At 38.8% G+C, this 17,922-nt stretch overlaps 1 pseudogene across 1 annotated transcript; it reads left to right on the top strand.

Annotated features, from left to right (window-relative positions):
• The first annotated feature begins 2,987 nt into the window (after positions 1 to 2,987).
• LOC306651542 (RNA transcription, translation and transport factor protein-like) lies at positions 2,988 to 3,845 on the top strand (annotated as a pseudogene). The gene has a single exon. The product of its transcript is annotated as an RNA transcription, translation and transport factor protein-like (transcript).
• The last annotated feature ends 14,077 nt before the right edge of the window (positions 3,846 to 17,922 follow it).

The raw sequence follows: 17,922 nt of genomic DNA, 5'->3' as shown, positions 1-17,922 counted from the left end.
AGAGGCGGGGGCTGGGGACGTCAGGGCACGCGGAGGGGGCGGCTGGGAAGGGCGGCGGGGCAGGAACCCGGAGGGCGCCCCCTGCCGCCTCCCCTGGGCAGCTCCCGGAGTCGCGGAGCCGGGAATTTCGAGCCTTTTTTTCTTTTTTCCATCCCTCCAGCCTAACCACTATTAGGAACCCCAATTACTTTTTTCTTAAAACAAGTCGAAGCTTTCAAGCAGGGTAAAGACTCTTTCAAAGCACAGATTTGACGTAAATATTCAATTTCAAACTAAATACAGATGTAGTTTTAACTCAGCATTGGTGTGAGCAGATGCCTCATTTTATACTCTTTGTCCTTGGTTGCCAAATGCATAGCCTTCCTGAACCCGATCCTAGAGTCCGGTTTGTCCTGACTTTCACTGTGACCTTGACAAGGTACTGGGAGGCACCAGCAACAAACCTTGTTTGTTGAAAATAGATTCCAAGTGTGCAGCCCATCTGATCTATGGAATGGTGTGAACCCCAAAGGGTCTTCGCTCTGCATCTTACCCACCATTTTAGTCCCACCTATTAAATTGTATTTAAATCATAGAATGCACTAGACATTGTCACAAGGATTTTGAGCGTTTTCTTCTCTAGCAACAGCTTTATTGCAATATAATTTACATACCATACAGTTTATTCATGAAGAGTGTGTGACTCAATGGTTTTTTAGTATATTCATAGAACTCTGCAGCCATCACCACAATGTTAGAACATTTTAATCCCCCTCAAAAAAAAAAGAAACAGTACTCATTAGAAATTAGTCTCTACGTCCCAACCCCAACAAACCCAGCTAGGCAACCACAATTTACCTTCTGTCTCTAAAGATTTGCCTCTTCTGGACATTTCGTATAAATGAAATCATACAGGGTGTGGACATAAGTTTTTCTTGGGTATACACCTAGGAGTGGAATTTCTGGGTCACATGGTAAATCTATGGTTAACCTTTGGAGAAACAGTTTTTCAAAGTGACTGTACCATTTGACATTTCCACCAGCAGTATATGAGGATTGCACTTTTTCTACATCCTCGTCAATACTTATTGTCTTTTTCTTTACAACCATCCTAGTGGATGTGAAGTGGTATATCACTGTGCTTTTTAAAATTTTTTTTAGTTGTTGATTAACCTTTATTTATTTATTTGTTTGCGGTACTGAGAATGGAATCCAGTGCCTCACACATGCTAGGCAAGCACTCTACCACCGAGCCACAATCCCAGCCCTATCATTGTGCTTTGAATCTTCACTTTCCTGATGGCTAACCATGGTGAGCATATTGTCATATGCTTATTTGCCATTTGTGTAGCTTCTTGGGTGCAATCCTTTGCCCACTTTTTAACTATGTATTTGTCTCATGATTATTGAGTGGTTAGAGTTCCCTATGTATTGTGGACGTGAGTCCCTTATCAGATATGTGATTGGCAGTTTCTCCCATTCTGTAGATTGTCTTTGCACTTTGTTGCTGGTGTTCTTTGCAGCACATCACATGCAATTTTGACACAGGCAAGATGGGATTAAACTTGTAACACTTCAGCTTATCTTCATGTTTCAGTAATAATACAACCCACTAGCCACCCCCCAAAAGAAAGCAGAAAGTTCCTGCACAAATCCTTGAAGAAATCCTGCCTTAAATCCAGCCCTGGTACAAATTGAATTTCACCAGCAGCATCATTATGGAAAATAGGCTTGGAGGAAATCTGTGAGAACACATACACCAAAGTTGGGAAAACTCTCGACACTTCTAAGACTTTTTTCATGTGATGTTATAAAAGGACACATGCCTTCTTTGTAACCTTGTAATGCATAATAGTAGTAATTTTCCTAATGTTCCTGTTCATCTGAAATTACTCCAGTGACTGGCACAGTCTTTCAAAGGACAAAGTTGCCCATTTGAAAATCACTTGCCAGCATCTTGCTGTTATCCTCACGGCAATCTTCCTGAATTCCTCTCGGCTCTCTCTGGGGTCCTGCTGATTGAGTGAGACATGCAGGAGTTATGAATTCTGGCTTGAATAATATTTTCCTCTAAATACAATCCCTGCTGAGTAAAGAACCCAGCATTTACCCAGCTAACAAGCACCTTCCCCTAAGTGGGCACACATAGTCCACCTTCTCATTGTCTGCAACAATTTGCACACCTGAAGCAGGTCCCAGCACCTTCCCTCCTTCCCTAATGTCTTTCCAATTCCCCTAGTTCCTCTGAGGAGAAAATTGCAAAATGCTGGATTAGTTTTCTGTTTAGTTGAACAATTATTCCTTTCTTGCCTTTACCTTGCCTCTTACTCAGGACATGTCCTGGAAACCTCTTTGCCCCTAATGCTGAGGTGCCATAGAATGTTCTTCCAGATATGTAGATGAAATCTTCTCTTTGTACCTTCTTGCCATGGATTATTATTTAATCCTCTTCCACCTAGCAGCTGTGCACCTACTGCCCTTAAAGTTTCTCTTTTCCAGGTGATCCCCCGCCTCCCAGACCCTTCAATCATCTCTCCAGGACGTAACTTCCAGGCCACTTTCCACCCTGATGATTCTCTTGGAGAAGATTCACTGTTTGTCACTATTGCTGTTTTGTGTGTGAGACTTTTTAAAATTAAACTTTTTTTATTTTCAGATGATTGTAGATTCATATGCAGTTGTAATAAGTCATATAGAGAGATCTAGGTTATCTTTGACCCCATTTCAAAACCACAATGGTAACATCTTATTAAAATACAGTACATTATCACAACCAGGATATTGACATTGATAAGATCAAGAGAGAAAACAGCTTCATCACTACAAAGATTCCCCCTGTTGCCTTTTGACAGCCAGGACCAATTTTCTCCGTACCTCCTATCCCTAACTGCTGGAAACCACTAATTTGTTCTCCATTTCTATAATTTTGTCATTTTAAGAATGTATGGACCTTGCTTCTCCTCTCCTGGCGAGGCCCAGGGGACCAGAGTGAGAAGCCAGGACATATTCTGATGCAAGCTGATGGCTCTCAACTACCATAATCCTTTGGGCTTCAACTGTAAAGATGAAACAGAATTTAGAAACTTTATTGTTTGGCTTGAAGACCAGAAAATCAGACACCACAAAATTGAAGACAGAGGTAATTTAAGAAACATCCACAGCAGTGACTGGCCCAAGTTCTTCAAAAAGTATCTCAGAGATGTTAACTGTCCCTTCAAGATTCAGGATCTGACATGAAGCAACTGACTGGCTTCTTGGCTTAACTGTTAGACTTGAGTACGGAGATAATGCTGAAAAATACAAGGACTTAGTACCTGATAATGCAAAAAATACTGACGATGCAATTAAAAATGCAGAGCCATTGATCAATTTGGATGTAAATAATCTTGACTTCAAGGCTGGTATGATGGCTTTGCCTAATCTTCTTCAGATTCAGCGACATGATGATTACCTGGTAATGCTTAAGGCAATTCCCATTTTGGTTCAAGAGCGCCTAACACAAGATGCAGTTGCTAAAGCAAATCAAACAAAAGAGGCCTTGCCCATTGCTTTAGACAAACATATTCTTGGCTTTGACACAGGAGATGCAGTTCTTATTGAAGCTGCCCAGATTCTGCGATTGCTGCATATAAAAGAACTCAGAGAGCTACAGACAAAAATTAATGAAGCCATAGTAGCTAGCTGTTCAGGCAATTATTGCTGATCCAAAGACAGACCACAGACTAGGGAAAGTTGGAAGATGAACACTTTAGGATTTTAGCTTCTTACCTACTTAGTACAATTGGGAACCATGTACACTTCTGGCATGTGTTTGGAAATCAAATGTCATATTTTCAAGGGAGGAATCCCAGAAAATTGACTATGTTCTAGAGTCATGCTTTTTTCTTTAATAAAGTTTGGGAAGGTGAAAAAAAAAGAATGTTATGTAAATAGAATCATACAGTATACAACCTTTGGGGACTCAGCATGATTCCCTTGGGTTTCACCCAAATTGTTGCATATGTCAGTAGTCCATGCCACTGTATGGATGTACCATTGTTTCTTTATCCATTCACCATGTGAAAGATATCTGGGTTGTTTCCAGTTTAGGGCTATTATGAAAAAAGTTGCTGTGAACATTCATGAACAGTTTTTTATGTAATAACAAGTTTTCATCTCTCTGGGATAAATGTCCAGAAGTGCAAATTCTGGATGATGTGGTACTTATTTCATTTTTTATGAAATTGCCAGGTTATTTTCCAGAGAGCCTATTCCATTTTACATTCCTTCCCACAATATATGCATGATCTAGTTTTTCTGCATCCTCAGTAGCATTTAGTGCCATCACCTTTTTTTAAAAAGTCATTCTTAAAGTGTGTAATGATAACTCATTTTTTTCTTTTAATATCTTTTCTTTTAGTTGTAGATGAACACAATACCTTTATTTTGTTTATTTTTATGTGGTGCTGAGGATCAAACCCAGTGCCTCACCCATGCTAGGCGAGTGCTCTACCACTGAGCTACAAACCCAGCCCTCATTACGTTTTTTTAAACTGCCTCTCTTATATACTATTTTAATATGTTAACATGGGGATAATCCATATGGAAACTATCCTCTGGAAATACTGATGGTTTGTACACAAGAGAATTGATCGAGCTGTATTAGAATGGCTGTGAAATAGTGGGAGGGCATTTCTCAGAAATGCAAATGGAGCTCCAATGTGGTGGCACACACCTGTACTCCCAGCAGCTCAGGAGGCTGAGGCAGGGGGATCATGAGTTCAAAGCCAGCCTCAGCAACTTATTGAGGCCCCAGGCAACTCAGTGAGACCCTGTCTCTAAAATAAAATATTAAAAGGGCTAGGGATGTAGCTCAATGGTAAACAGCCCTGTGTTCAAACCCCAGTACCAAAAGAAGAAAAGAAAAAGAAAAAAGAAATGCAAATGAATATTTAATAACTGTAGGCAAAAAGTCTCTAAGGTTGTGAAGCCAACTTTTGGAATTGTCACAAGAATATAATTAACCTGCCAGGTGCATGCCTGTAATCCCAGAAGCTGGGTAGGCTGAGGCAGGAGGATCCCAAATTCAAAACCAGCCTCAGCAACTAAGCAAGGCCCTAAGCAACTCAGCCAGACCTTGTCTCAAAATAAAAAATAAAAACAGCCTGGGGATGTGGCTTAGTGGTAAAGTGCCCATAGATTCAATCCTGGTACCGAAACACACACACACATGCGCGCGCGCGCGCGCGCACACACACACAGAAAACCTGTGTTTTATAGCAAAAGTGGAACCACTGCTGCCAACCTACTTGGTATGTCTTGGCAGAGTATGTGATATTCAAATATGTACAGATCGTGGGAAAGTCTAATTTTTAAAAATCTATTCTAGATACTTTTGAAGGAGATGTAGAAGGGTGTAGAAATCCAGGGAAAGATGGCAAGTGAGGAGGTTGGGGGCAGGGCCAGACCAAAGTTGCATGGAAAGAGTCTTCTAATGAGGTCAACTTCCCGGTTGATGAAAGTGTTGGTGGACACAAGTGAGGGACCCTATCAGACAGACACTTCCATACTCATGCCCCTAAGCAGGGGATCCAATAGAAAAACTAAAATAGGTCTGTGGACACAGGGGGCACCAATAAATAATAGTGAGGAGAGCATGGACAGGGGAGGAGATAAGGAAAGGAGGAAATTCCCAAGCTCATAAGAAAGAACAAGACAAAACTCCCCCACTGGACTCCCAGCTCTTGGGCCTCATCTTTTCAAAGAAGTCTGTTACTGTTGCTTTTGCAATAAACCTGCTTGCTATCTCTGTGTCCTGTTCTTTGATTCTTTGCTGAGCAGAGACAACAAACCCAACACCCCTAAATGGTAACACTTTGATGAATATGTGGTTTGCATATATTTTCCTCAAGTCTGTAGCTTGTCTTTTTGTCCTCTGAAAGGGGGGTCTTTCACAGAGCAAAAGTTTTTAATCTTTTTTTTTTTTTTTTTTTGGTACCGAGGATTAAACCAGGGACACTCGACCACTGAGTCACATTCCCAGCCTGCTTTTGTATTCTATTTAGAGACAGGGTCTCACTACCTTGCTTAGTGCCTCGCTGTTGCTGAGGCTGGTTTTGAACTCCAGATCTTCCTGTCTTAGCCTCCCCAGCCACTGGGATTACGGACATGGGCCATGGTAAGTTTTTAATCTTGATGAGGTCCAATTATCAGTTTTTTTATTCATGGATTGTCCTTTTGGTTCCAAATTAAACAACTAATTGCCTTGCCCAAACAATAAACATAGTATGCATCTTAATTTATTTAGATCTTATTTGATTTCTTTCATTACAATTTTCTAATTTTCAGTCTACAGATCTTGTAGGTGTTTTGTTATATTTATATCCAAGTATTTCTTCTTCTTCTTTTTTATTTTTGGTTCCAGGGATTGAACCCAAGGGTACTTAACCACTGAGCCACATCCACAGCTCTAAATCCTTACAGCCTCTCTAAATAGCTGAGATTGACTTTGAACTCGTGATCCTCCAGCCTCCTGAGCTGCTGGGATTACAGACATGTGCCACCATGCCCAGTTTATATTCAAGTATTTCATTTTTTTAGAGTGATATTAACGATACAGTGTTTAATTTCAGGGTCCACTTGTTCATTGTTAATATGTAGAACTGCAAATTTTTGTGTATTGAATCATGCAATCTGCAAATAGGGACAGTTTTATTTTCATCTTTTCAATCTGTACGCCTTTTATTTCTTTGTCTTGCCTTGTTACTGTAGCTAGAATTTGCAGTACTATGTTGAAAAAGATTAGTGAGAGTTGACATCTTTGTCTTGTTCCTGATTGTAGGAGGGAAAGCATTCAGGTCCTTCATCCTGAATATGATGTTAGCCGTAAGTTTTTGTATATGTTATTTATCAGGGCAAGGAAGTTTCCCTCTACTCCTAGTTTTCTGGGAGTTGTTATTGTGCCTGAATATTAGTGGTAAGAATCATGCTCACTTGTCCAAGCCTAAAGAATGAACTAAAAGACACAAGGAATAGCAAAAATTGAGGCTTTCCTTTAATGGCAGCCTTACATGATTGGGTGCCTGGTGGTCAGGGACAAACGGATTGAGTACAACCAGTGTTTTAGCCACTAGAACACAAGATCCCTCCCCTGGTTCCTCATTGAACATGATGGGATGCACAATGTTCCCAAACTTCACCTAGGTTTTACTGTCTCCTATTGGATTATTTAAAGTAATATACATTTAGTTGTCCCCATTTCCCTTTGGTCTCTTGTGGCAGGAAAGTACCCTTAGATTGAATGTCTTTTGGCAGGTATACAGTTTTATCTCTGTTGATCAAGTGGGGTGGGGAGCCCTTCAAGGGGCTCTGGTGTTACCTGCTTGCAACTTTTTATCCTGTTCTCCCCTCCAGTTGCCTTTCTTACATCCCAAGTCATTTTATATTTAAAGCTAAATACTACGTTCTGAAACAGACCACTGGGATTTGGTTTCTCATAGAATTTTTTCAAATATTTTATGTATTAATTGATATGATCATATGACTTTTCCTATTTAGCCTATTGATCTGGTAGATTACATTGATTTTCAAATGTTGAACCAACCTTGCATACTTCGAATAAATCCCACTTGGCCGTGTTGTATAATTCTTTTTATACATTGCTGAATTTGATTTGCTAATATTTTATTAAGGCTTTTTGCATCTAAGCTCATGAGAAATATTGATTCAAAGTTTTCATTTTTTGTATTGTCTTTTCCTTGTTTGGGTATCAAGTAATACTAACTTCATAAAATGGCTTGAGAAGTAGTCTGTCCTCTTCTACTTTCTAGAAGGGATTGTATAAAACCAGTGTTACTTCTTCAAATGTTTGCTGAAATTTTCCAGTGAGACCATTTGGGCCTGGAGATTTTTTTTTCAAGGTCTTTTAATTATAAGCTCATTTTTTTTCTAAAAAAATTGAAAACTACACAGATTATCAGTTTTAAAATCAGATTATTTTAGTAGTTTGGAGTTTTTAAGAAATTGATCCATTTCTTTTTCTTTCTTTTTTTTTTTTTGGATCGAGTATCACTTTATTTAATTTGTTCTACTCCACAACATACTATACTCCCTGTTTGGGCATGCAGATTCCCTGTACCCCATATACACTTTTAAGTGACTTTACTCTTTAAAAACTCAACTGTAAAATAAACATCCAAGTTTCTTCTTTCTCTTATACACATACACACACACACACACACACTATAAAATGATAGAATATTCTTAACATCTCAGGAGTTCTCTAAACCTTATTCTACCCTTTCCCAGATGTGACCACTATCCCAACTTTTGTGATAATCATGATTAATAGTTTTATCTAAGCATACAGTAAATGACAACTATTACTACTACTACTACTATTATTATTATTGTTAGTCTCAACCAAGGATTATAAGTACTAGTTGCATACTATCGTGGGTCTGATGATGTTGGTAAAAGAAAAGGTTTGTAAGCTGTATGTAATATTAAACTGGATAGTATTGAATCAAAATCTCTAGCTCTAAATGCCCAATGTATTTTATCAATTAATGAATGTATGCATTAGTAATTCAGAAAGTGGACAATGAACTGTTCAGGAAGAATTAGGAAGAATAATGATCCATTTCTTATAAGATGTTCAATTTATTATCGTAAAGTTCATATTTGTTATCTTTTTAAATTTTTTTAACTTTTATTGATTTTCTTAGTTATATATAACATCAGGATAGATTTTGATATAATCATAAAAGCCCGGAATATAATTTGCTCTAATTCAATTCCCAGCACTTCCTCCCTCCCTCACCCTGCTCCCCTTCCTCTACTGATATTTTTGCAGTTTATTAATAGTTTTTTAAAATGATTATCCTTTTAATGGCTGCAGGATTGGTAGTGGTATACCATTTTATTCTTTAAAAATTTTTTTTTAGTTGTCAATGGATCTTTGTTTTTTGTTTATATGTGTTGCTGAGAATCAAATCCAGTGCCTCACACATGCTAGACAAGTGCTCTTACCACTGAGTCACAATTCCAACATCCATTTTATTCTTGATTTGGTGATTTGTGCCTCCTTTCTTTTTGTCTTTATCAGTTTTGCTATTTATTCAATATAAATATTCAGGTCTACTGATGAGCCCACCAAAGATATTTTTCATGTCTGTTACTGTTTTTGATTTTTATCCATTTGATTCTTTTAGTTTCCATCCTTACTGAATTGCCTATCTGATCTTGCATAATGTCTACTTTCCCCCCAAGATTCTTTAACATAGCAATTATAATTATTTTAAATTCCTTCTCTGATACTTCCAATAGTTGTGCCATTTCTAAGTCTGATTCTGACAATTGCTCTCTTTTTAAAATTTATTTAGATATTGATGGACCTTTGTTTTATTCATTTATTTATATGTGGTGCTGAGAATGGAACCCAGTGCCTCACACATGCTAGGCACATTGAGCCCCAGCCCCAGCCCCTGCTTTGTCTCTTCAACTGCTTTTTCTTATGTTTTGGCATGCCTCATAATTTTTTGTTGAAAGCTGGACATTTTACATAGGGCAGCAGATGATAAATAAGCTCTTAGTATGGGACTTGATGTTAATCTAGCCAGCAGTTGGGCTGTGCTCGTTTGTTTTTCCTGTGGACACCAGAAATTTCCAATTTCCCTAATGATCTTCCTTTATTGTGCCCCTTCTCAGTTTTGGGGCTTCCCTTTGTGCTGCTCCCCACACAAAGTCTCCTGCAGTTCTCCCTGCTGTTGTTCTTAGAGGTTTGTTAGCATGCTGATGGGGCATGGGTGGTGGGGATGGATTCTCTGATATTCTAAGTTTCAGTTTTTGGAGTACACAGTGGGTTTGTATCTCAGGGGTGTAACCATCACAAATGTTTCTGTCTCTCCTCCATGGATAGATGACCCTTTCTCTTCCTCTAGCTGCAGTGGATATCTACTAGTGTTGCCAGTCTACAGGCTTAAAGCTCTTCACCCTGAAGATTAAGTCTCTCTCTCTCTCTCTTTTTAAGGTGAGATGGAGCTGCAGGGAAAGGTTTTGCTATTTATTCAATATAAATATTCAGGTCTACTGATAAGCTCACCAAAGATATTGGTGAGGGCGAGGAGGAAGGTGAGGAGGGTGAGTTCTCTTGGCCTAACTGTGATGGCATTTCACCAGTGCCTCAGAGCATGTCTTTCCCTTGCAGAATAAGCCTTTTGTTCCTTAAGAGGGAAGGGTCTGAGATTTCTCAGTGATTCCTGAGCCAGTGCCATGGGATTTCTCAGGATTTTCCCCAAATTGTTCTAGTAAGAACCAGTTGGGGCTCCTGAGGGGAAACAGTCCACAAAGGGATAGCACTCCCTCCCTCCCAATTGCTGTCCCCAGGAGTTTCATATTCTCAAATCAGCCCATGCTCTGCCTCTAGCAATTTGTCACATTTTCTAGCTTAGTCTTCCTATCTACTTCTATGATGTCTGGTGGCTTCTGCCCCTGTAAACAAATGCTCAGGTCCTATGTCTCTCAGGAAGTACCTTTCTTGCTCCAGATTTTGGAATGGCCACTTGCTCTGCAAACTCAGTTCTCTACCTTAGATAGAGCATTTATCTCTGGGATATATAAAGAACTCAAAAAACTTAACACCAAACAAAAAAAAAAAAAAAACTCAATAAATGGGCAGAGGAACTGAACAGACACCTTACAGAAGAAGAAATATGATCAGTCAACAAATATATGAAAAAATGTTCAACACATCTAGCAAGTAACAATAAATGTTGGCGAGGATGTAGGGAAAAAGGTACACTCACTCATTGCTGATGATTCAAATCTAATCACTTTCTCTTCTAAACATGTCTTCCCTCTCCTTAAAAGGAAAACTTTACCATCTCTGCACTCCTAAATTATTTGGGGAATAAAATGTAGAACAGCTTGAGCTCTTTGGATGATCACATTCTAATAAATAGATTTGATACTAATATTATCCTTTTTTTGAAAATGGATAGGAATTCTGGAGCACGTCAGTGCCTTAATGCGTAAGAAAGGAGGTATGTTTGGATCACGATTAACCAATCACCTAGGTAATTGTTATAAATATATTTGAACTCGCAAATAATATGTTACTTTTATGTGGTTGTGGCCTATTTTGTGTGTTGATGATTCAAATCCAATCACTTTCTCTTCTAAACATGGTTTCCCTCTTCTTAAAATGAAAATTTTACCATCACTGCACATTGGAAGGAGGATACTGTTTTGGTGTACTTTGGATATGAGCATTAATCAAAATCTATGTAAAACAGGCATTGAAAAAAGCACCAAAATAATTGGTCAAAATCTATGTAAAACTGGGCTGGGGTTGTGGTTCACATGTGAGGCAGTGGGTTCAATTCTCAGCACCACACACAAATAAATGAATAAAATAAAGATCTGTCAACAACTAAAAAAATATTTAAAAAATCTTTGTAAAACAAGCATTGAAAACAGAATCAAAATCGTTGATCAAAATCTATGTAAAACAGGGCTGGGGATATAGCTCAGTTGGTAGAGTGCTTGCCTTGTAAGCACAAGGCCCTGGGTTCAATCCCCAGTACCCAAAAAAAAAAAAAAAAAATCTATGTAAAACAGACATGGTGATACATGCCTGTAATCCCAGTGGATTAGGAAGCTGAGACAGGAGGATCATGAGTTCTAAGCCAGCCTCAGCAACTTAGCAAGGCCCTAAGCAACTTAGCAAGACCCTGCCTCAAAATAAAAAGGGCTGGGGATGTGGCTCAGTGGTTAGGCATCCTTGGGTTCAATCACTGGTACAAAAAAAAAAAAAACAAAAACAAAAAAAAAACAAAAAGACATGTAAAATAGGCATTGAAAAAGCACCAAAATCATTGGTCAAATTCTATTTAAAATAGGCACTGAAAACAGCACCAAGGCTCAGGGACGAAGGAGCTGTTCCCACAGGTGAGCATCATGTTTTTTTATATTTGAAGAAGGCCTTAATGATGCCCATTAGTCCCTTTACCAGTTAGCTTCCTGGTGTGGTTGAATGAGGCCCATTATCCTGACAGCCTCATCATTCTACTATCTATTCTATCTTCCTTCAATACTAATACTGCTCTTCCAGGAATCATACTGGCAAGAACTACTGCCCTATGGCATGTCTTGGAAGGCCAGGACTCATTCACACTTATTCATCACTTTGAGGACAGATGGTCAGCCCTGAGAGGTAGTAATTAGGTTCTTATCTGACATCAAGAGAAGTGTCAAGCATCAACAAAGAATTTTTTTCCAGTATAAATCTAAGAGAAAATAAAGCTTTATGTTTTAACACAGAGGTAGCCACAGTTTTCCAATAGTAGATGACCATCTTTAAGATAATGATGTGCAAACCACAGGAACTTGTTTTCTAGAACTATGGTGATGCCAAAAGCACTCTCCTCAGAGTCCAGGTGTTAGCTGAGACTCCAGTACAAGTAAAATGCCTCTGAAGCTTCTCTTCATGTCTGTTTCTTTTGCTATAGATCTTCCCTAATGCTCTAGTTGTGCTAGACTTTTAGCAAAAATAAAACTGGGCTGCTCAAATTTATAGAATGAATTCCATTTGAAATCAGTCATGATTATCAATTCATCTATTTAGTCAAATAGTTATCAAGTGGTTATTATCTGTCAATGTCTTAGGTGCTGGGGATACAGCAGTAAAGAAAGTCACTATCCTCATTGTGTTTCATTGGAGGAGAGACAAACATTGTATGTGTATGAAGTATTGAATAAGAATAGTGGTCAGCAATCACAGTGATGGGTCCAGATTGAGGTTTTGTTCAAATGTAGAAACCACACCAGGAGCCTAACCAGTAGAAATGTTAATGAGCACTATCAAGGTCTATTTGAAATGCGGACTAACCTGTGGGAACAACTCCAGTCAATTCCTTTGTCCTAGAATGGAAGATGGAAGTGAACCCAGATGGGAATTACAAGGAGTAAAACTCAGGTTAAAGAACACAATCTATAGTCTTTTTATATACTTTTTCAATTCCTGTTTAACATAGATTTTGCTCCATGCTCTACCCCAAAGCATATAAGCCCCTAAGCTAGAACAACAAAATGGTTCCAAGTGGGTTTTTCTGCTATCAGGCCCCCTCCCGCATGCATGGCAGGAGTTCTCTCTCTTCTTTAAATAAATCCTTCTTGGTTTACTCTTCCTTTCTGTTATTGTCCATGGGTTTTATTCTTTAAATTTGAGACAAGAACCTGGAAGGAAATTGGCAAAGCTGTGAATCTAGTCCCATTTCAAACCTCTGGTTTCATTACGAAACAAGGTACTGATATGGCGAGTATAGTGCTGGATTGCTGCTCAAGTTGCTTTTATTTAAGGTGTTAGGAAAGTTCTTTCTAATGAGGTGACATTTTATCAATGACCAGCCAGAAGGAAGAGATCCAGATCTGACATCCACTGAGGTTTAGGCAAACTTTAAAGAAAGATGGGTGGTTAGTCACTTTTGTATGCTGGTATACATTAAACCAGGTTTACAATTGGGCAGAGATTAATTTTGCTAAAAATCTCAGGTAATTTATACTTATGACCCACTTCTAGGAATTATCTTAAGGACAAACCAGAAATGTGAGCAAAGATTCATGCCCAAAAATGTTCATGGCAGATTTACTTATAAAGAAAAAAAATCATAATTTTTGAAAAATATCCTTCCTTCCTGAACCTTCCCATTCTCATGGCTCCACTGGGCACCTCCCTTCTCTGAAGCCTTATGGACTTTCTCTCTGATCATGTTATCTGTTTCTCCCTTTTTGGCTCTGAGCTCCCTGAAAGCAAGCCTATCTTGTAATGAAGCATTCAGTACCTATCACAGCATCTGGCACATCATAAGAACTCTATACATGTGTGATTAAAGATTGGTTTAATACCTTCTGGCGTAACTATAGATGGGATACTACATAGCCATCACAAATCATATTACTGAAAAAAAGACAAAGAAATGCTAATATTACATGTAAAAATAAAACTGTATACACTGATCTTTTTTTGTATATGTGGTGCTGGGGATCGAACCCAGGGCCTTATACTTACTAGGTAAACACTCTACCAACTGAGCTATCTCCCCAGCCCCTTACATTGATCTTGATTATTAGAGACCCAAACAATTAAAGGCAGTGTCTGACTGAGATTAGGATCACTCCTGTTTTCTCTTTATATTTTTTTGTTTTCTACTTTGGGCACAAAATACTACTAGCTTTACAATCAGAAAAAAATATTTGAGAACACTCAAATGATTGTATTCTACATTTGAGCTTACTGTAGTCATCACTTTGGTCCACTAGACCTTTTCAAAAGATGGGAGAGTCATTAGTAAGGCTGTTGTCAATAGGGCCACCCTCAGCATGTGAGGTGTCTGCTATTACCATGAAAGTTGTCACCCTGTTTTGTCTTCCTTATCATCCCATCCCAGATTCTCAGCACTAGATATGTTGCTATGAGAATAGGTAAAGTCTACCTGCAGGCCTGAAACTCTCTTTGAGACTTCCTCTCTCAATTCAGGTCCTTCTCCTCATTCCAGATTCATTTCCACCCAGGTGATAACCCTGATTGAGAACAAACAAGAACATTTTTCAAGCAACTCCCAGGACTGAGGCAGGGGGATGGGTGGCCATTTCATGCAAATGTCCAATACCTATTAATCTGTCTCCTTTCAGCATTCAATGGCAGAGTTTTAGCCCCAGCTAAATTATTGGTTCTCTGATTGAGTCTAAGAAATAATCATGGAGCTTGAAAAGAATCCATTCCATTTCTTAAGACAACTGTTTTTCTTTGGGGGAAATAACCATGGAAATGTTATTATTTCTTCATGGCTTTTGTTTGATCTTGGAATGGTTTGGTCAGTTTAAAAATTAGTTTGCGGGGCTGGGGTTGTGGCTCAGTGGTAGAGGGCTTGCCTAATACATGTGAGGCTCTGGGTTTGATCCTTAGCACCACATCAAAATAAAATAAAAGGTATTGTGTCCACCTACAACTAATATATATATAAATAGGTACAAAATATTTAGAAAAAAATTAGTTTATGCTGGACATGGTGGCACATGCCTGTAATCCCAGTGGCTTGGGAGGCTGAGGCAGGAGGATCCCAAGTTCAAAGCCACCCTCATCAACTTAGTGAGGTCCTAAACAACTTAAAGAGACCCTGTCTCAAAATAAAAAATAACAAAGGCTGGGGATGTAGCTCAATGGATAAAGTATCCCTGAGTTCATCCCCAGTACCAAAATAACTGATTTGCAAACCCCTTGAAACTTTTTTTATGCAGTGCTGGGGACTGAACCCAGGGCCTTGTGCTTGTGAGTAAAACTTATTTTTTAATTAAAGAAAACTAAAATGAAAATTTGCACTTCTAAGGCATCATTCTATCAAAGAGCTCAAAGCTTGCTAACAAACCTTAGTTTTCTGGAGAACTAGGAACATAGGTAAAGGTTGGATGGGGAAAGCATTCATATCTTAAATGACCTTATTATATCTGCATAAGTTAATTAAATTTATCCTTTAAAGAGGATGGCACCATGAAGCTGGTTCATCAGGAATTTAGCTCTTCTTTCTTTTTTCTACTTTTTTTTCCTCAGGAAAACCATGACCTACTAGACCACCTCATTCTACTGTTTGGTTGAATTAAGTTATTACCTATTGCTCCAACAAGAAAAAAGGAAAAGCACATTTTACCGTGAATTCCAAATTCATGAACATGATAAACATACACTGCTGTTTGCATGAAGGGGCGGCCTTTGTGACCACTTTGATCTGTGATAGAGTGAAAAGGCATGAAATAAACCCCCCTCTGAGGAACCTGCATGTTCTGCATGTGTTCTTGCTGGCTTCAGGAGTCACCTAGGCTCCATGGGTTGTGAACCAAGCCTCAGTGACTAGGGACAGAACGAAGAATGTCAGGCAAGGTTCATCCCTTTAAGAGACTTGACCTTCCTTTCAGTCCTTTGGCCACTGACATTTAACTTATGGATGGGAGAGTTTTCTCTGCCTTGTCCCATGCCAAGTCGAGTTTGGGAATAGCATCTTAATCCCCAGGCCTAGCTTTCCTTCTGCTAGATGCTGCAATCAGCCATGCTGAACACCCATCACCCATGTGTGTGTTGCTTTGTTCTTTTTCTCATTTGTACAAAATCAAAGGGAAAAGCTTTTTACCAAGGCCTCTTGGTGCTGAAACATCTTAATATTAACCTGTGAAAAAAATAACTAGAGGATCAAACCCTAATCTAATCAAGGGGGTAGGGCCATAATGACCCCAGGTTACAATACAAAAGCCTCTGTGACACCTGAGGATTATTTTTATACAGACCATGGCAACTCTGAACAATAAATTATACACCCTGCAGTTTTCCTATCAAGGAGCTGCTTATGAAAGGAAATAAACCTTGCCATTACTAGCCAGAGATACACATGTGATGACAGATGCAGGATGTCCTTATGGGAGAAAATGAATCATGTACTTGAGTGTGCTCCCTAGAGGGCCTTATATGAAGAAAAGTGGCTTTACACAATTATTTGAATAATGATAATTTAATGATTTTTACACTAAAAAAGAATGAATACCTAACTAGCATTTTCTGCTTAGATAGGAATGTAAAATTGAACAATTTAAAAAATGGAATTCACAGGCACAGCTTTTAATGGATTATTTCATGTCATCTAAGGACATTTCTATAAGAGTAATCAAATTGTGTAAAATGGAGAAAAAGTGTTTGTGTTCCAAGAAATCATTCCTCTTGGACCATGACAGCTTTAAACAAAAATATTTTCACAAAATTTCATTTTAATCATCTTCTTTTACAAAGCACAATACTTAAGACTTTTCTAAATACAACTTTAGAAAATAAAGCAAAAAAATAATCTCCATAGATGCTTGGTTGAGTCCATGCTGAATGCAAAAGAATTTTTTTTCAGAAGTGATACTTTCAAGCTTTTCAATATTCTTGATGGGTCCATTTTGCCAAGAGTAAAGATGGTGGCTGTGTGGGCAGTGGCTCATCCAGTTCCACGATGCAGAATCCTCTTGCTGTTTAGCCCAAGGGGCAGTAATGAAGCTGGATATGCCAGCTTCACTTTCTACAATCGTTTCTCCCTCTCTTTATACAAAGGAAGCCAATAGTCTCTATGAGGAGACATCAGCTCTCTATGTTCCAAGTTGCTAGTGCCCCATGAGGGTGCCCCAACATCTCAATTTAATTACTAACAATCTTACTCTGTATACACATTATATAAAACTATATCATCAGGGATTTTCTTGATGAGTAAGTGGAAAATTCAAACATTGAAGAATCTAATCCTCGTTCTTACATTAAGTGATGGGAAATCTCTGAAGGCTTCAAGTTTAATGCAGAAAAGCTTAGAACAGTCAAGGGGTACAGGAATGTTTTATGCCACTGTGAGAAACTCGGTGGTCCTGGCTGCAAGCACACTAAGACCAAGACTGCTGAAAAGGCAATATATCCAGACACGGGAATAAAGGGTATGAGGTTTCTTTCTTTACACACTCCCTTTCCTTAACTGTGTCTCTCCCCACTCAGGAAGACCAGGGCATTGGGGCTCTGTAAATACTGAGAGGAAAGTAATGGCCTCAATCAGAAGGATGGGTATGCAGGCAAAAGCAAGGCAGGGGAGGGAGAGAGGAAGAGAAAGGAAGAGACATTTATGTGTTATACTTCCAATGATGAATAATGTGAGTTTTTGCAACATTCCTTCACTGTTGTCAATTTTCATTTTTCGTAGTTGTGTAACTCTACTAATGTTTAGTAGTTTCACTATAAAACTCAGGAAATAGGCAAAGCAGCTGCTTAGAAACACATCAAACATCTCTGGGGACCATTAAGGGACCACATCCTCCATCTCTACCCCTGAACAATCGTGCAATACAGTATGCCCCTTATTTTCAGCTAAGGACGAGAAAACAGTTACATAGTCTAAGGCT

This window comes from Sciurus vulgaris (assembly GCF_902686455.1).
Source record: "Sciurus vulgaris genome assembly, chromosome: X".
NCBI lineage: Eukaryota > Metazoa > Chordata > Mammalia > Rodentia > Sciuridae > Sciurus > Sciurus vulgaris.
Note: the sequence above shows the minus strand (reverse complement) of the source record. Positions and strands in the feature narration are given on the sequence as shown.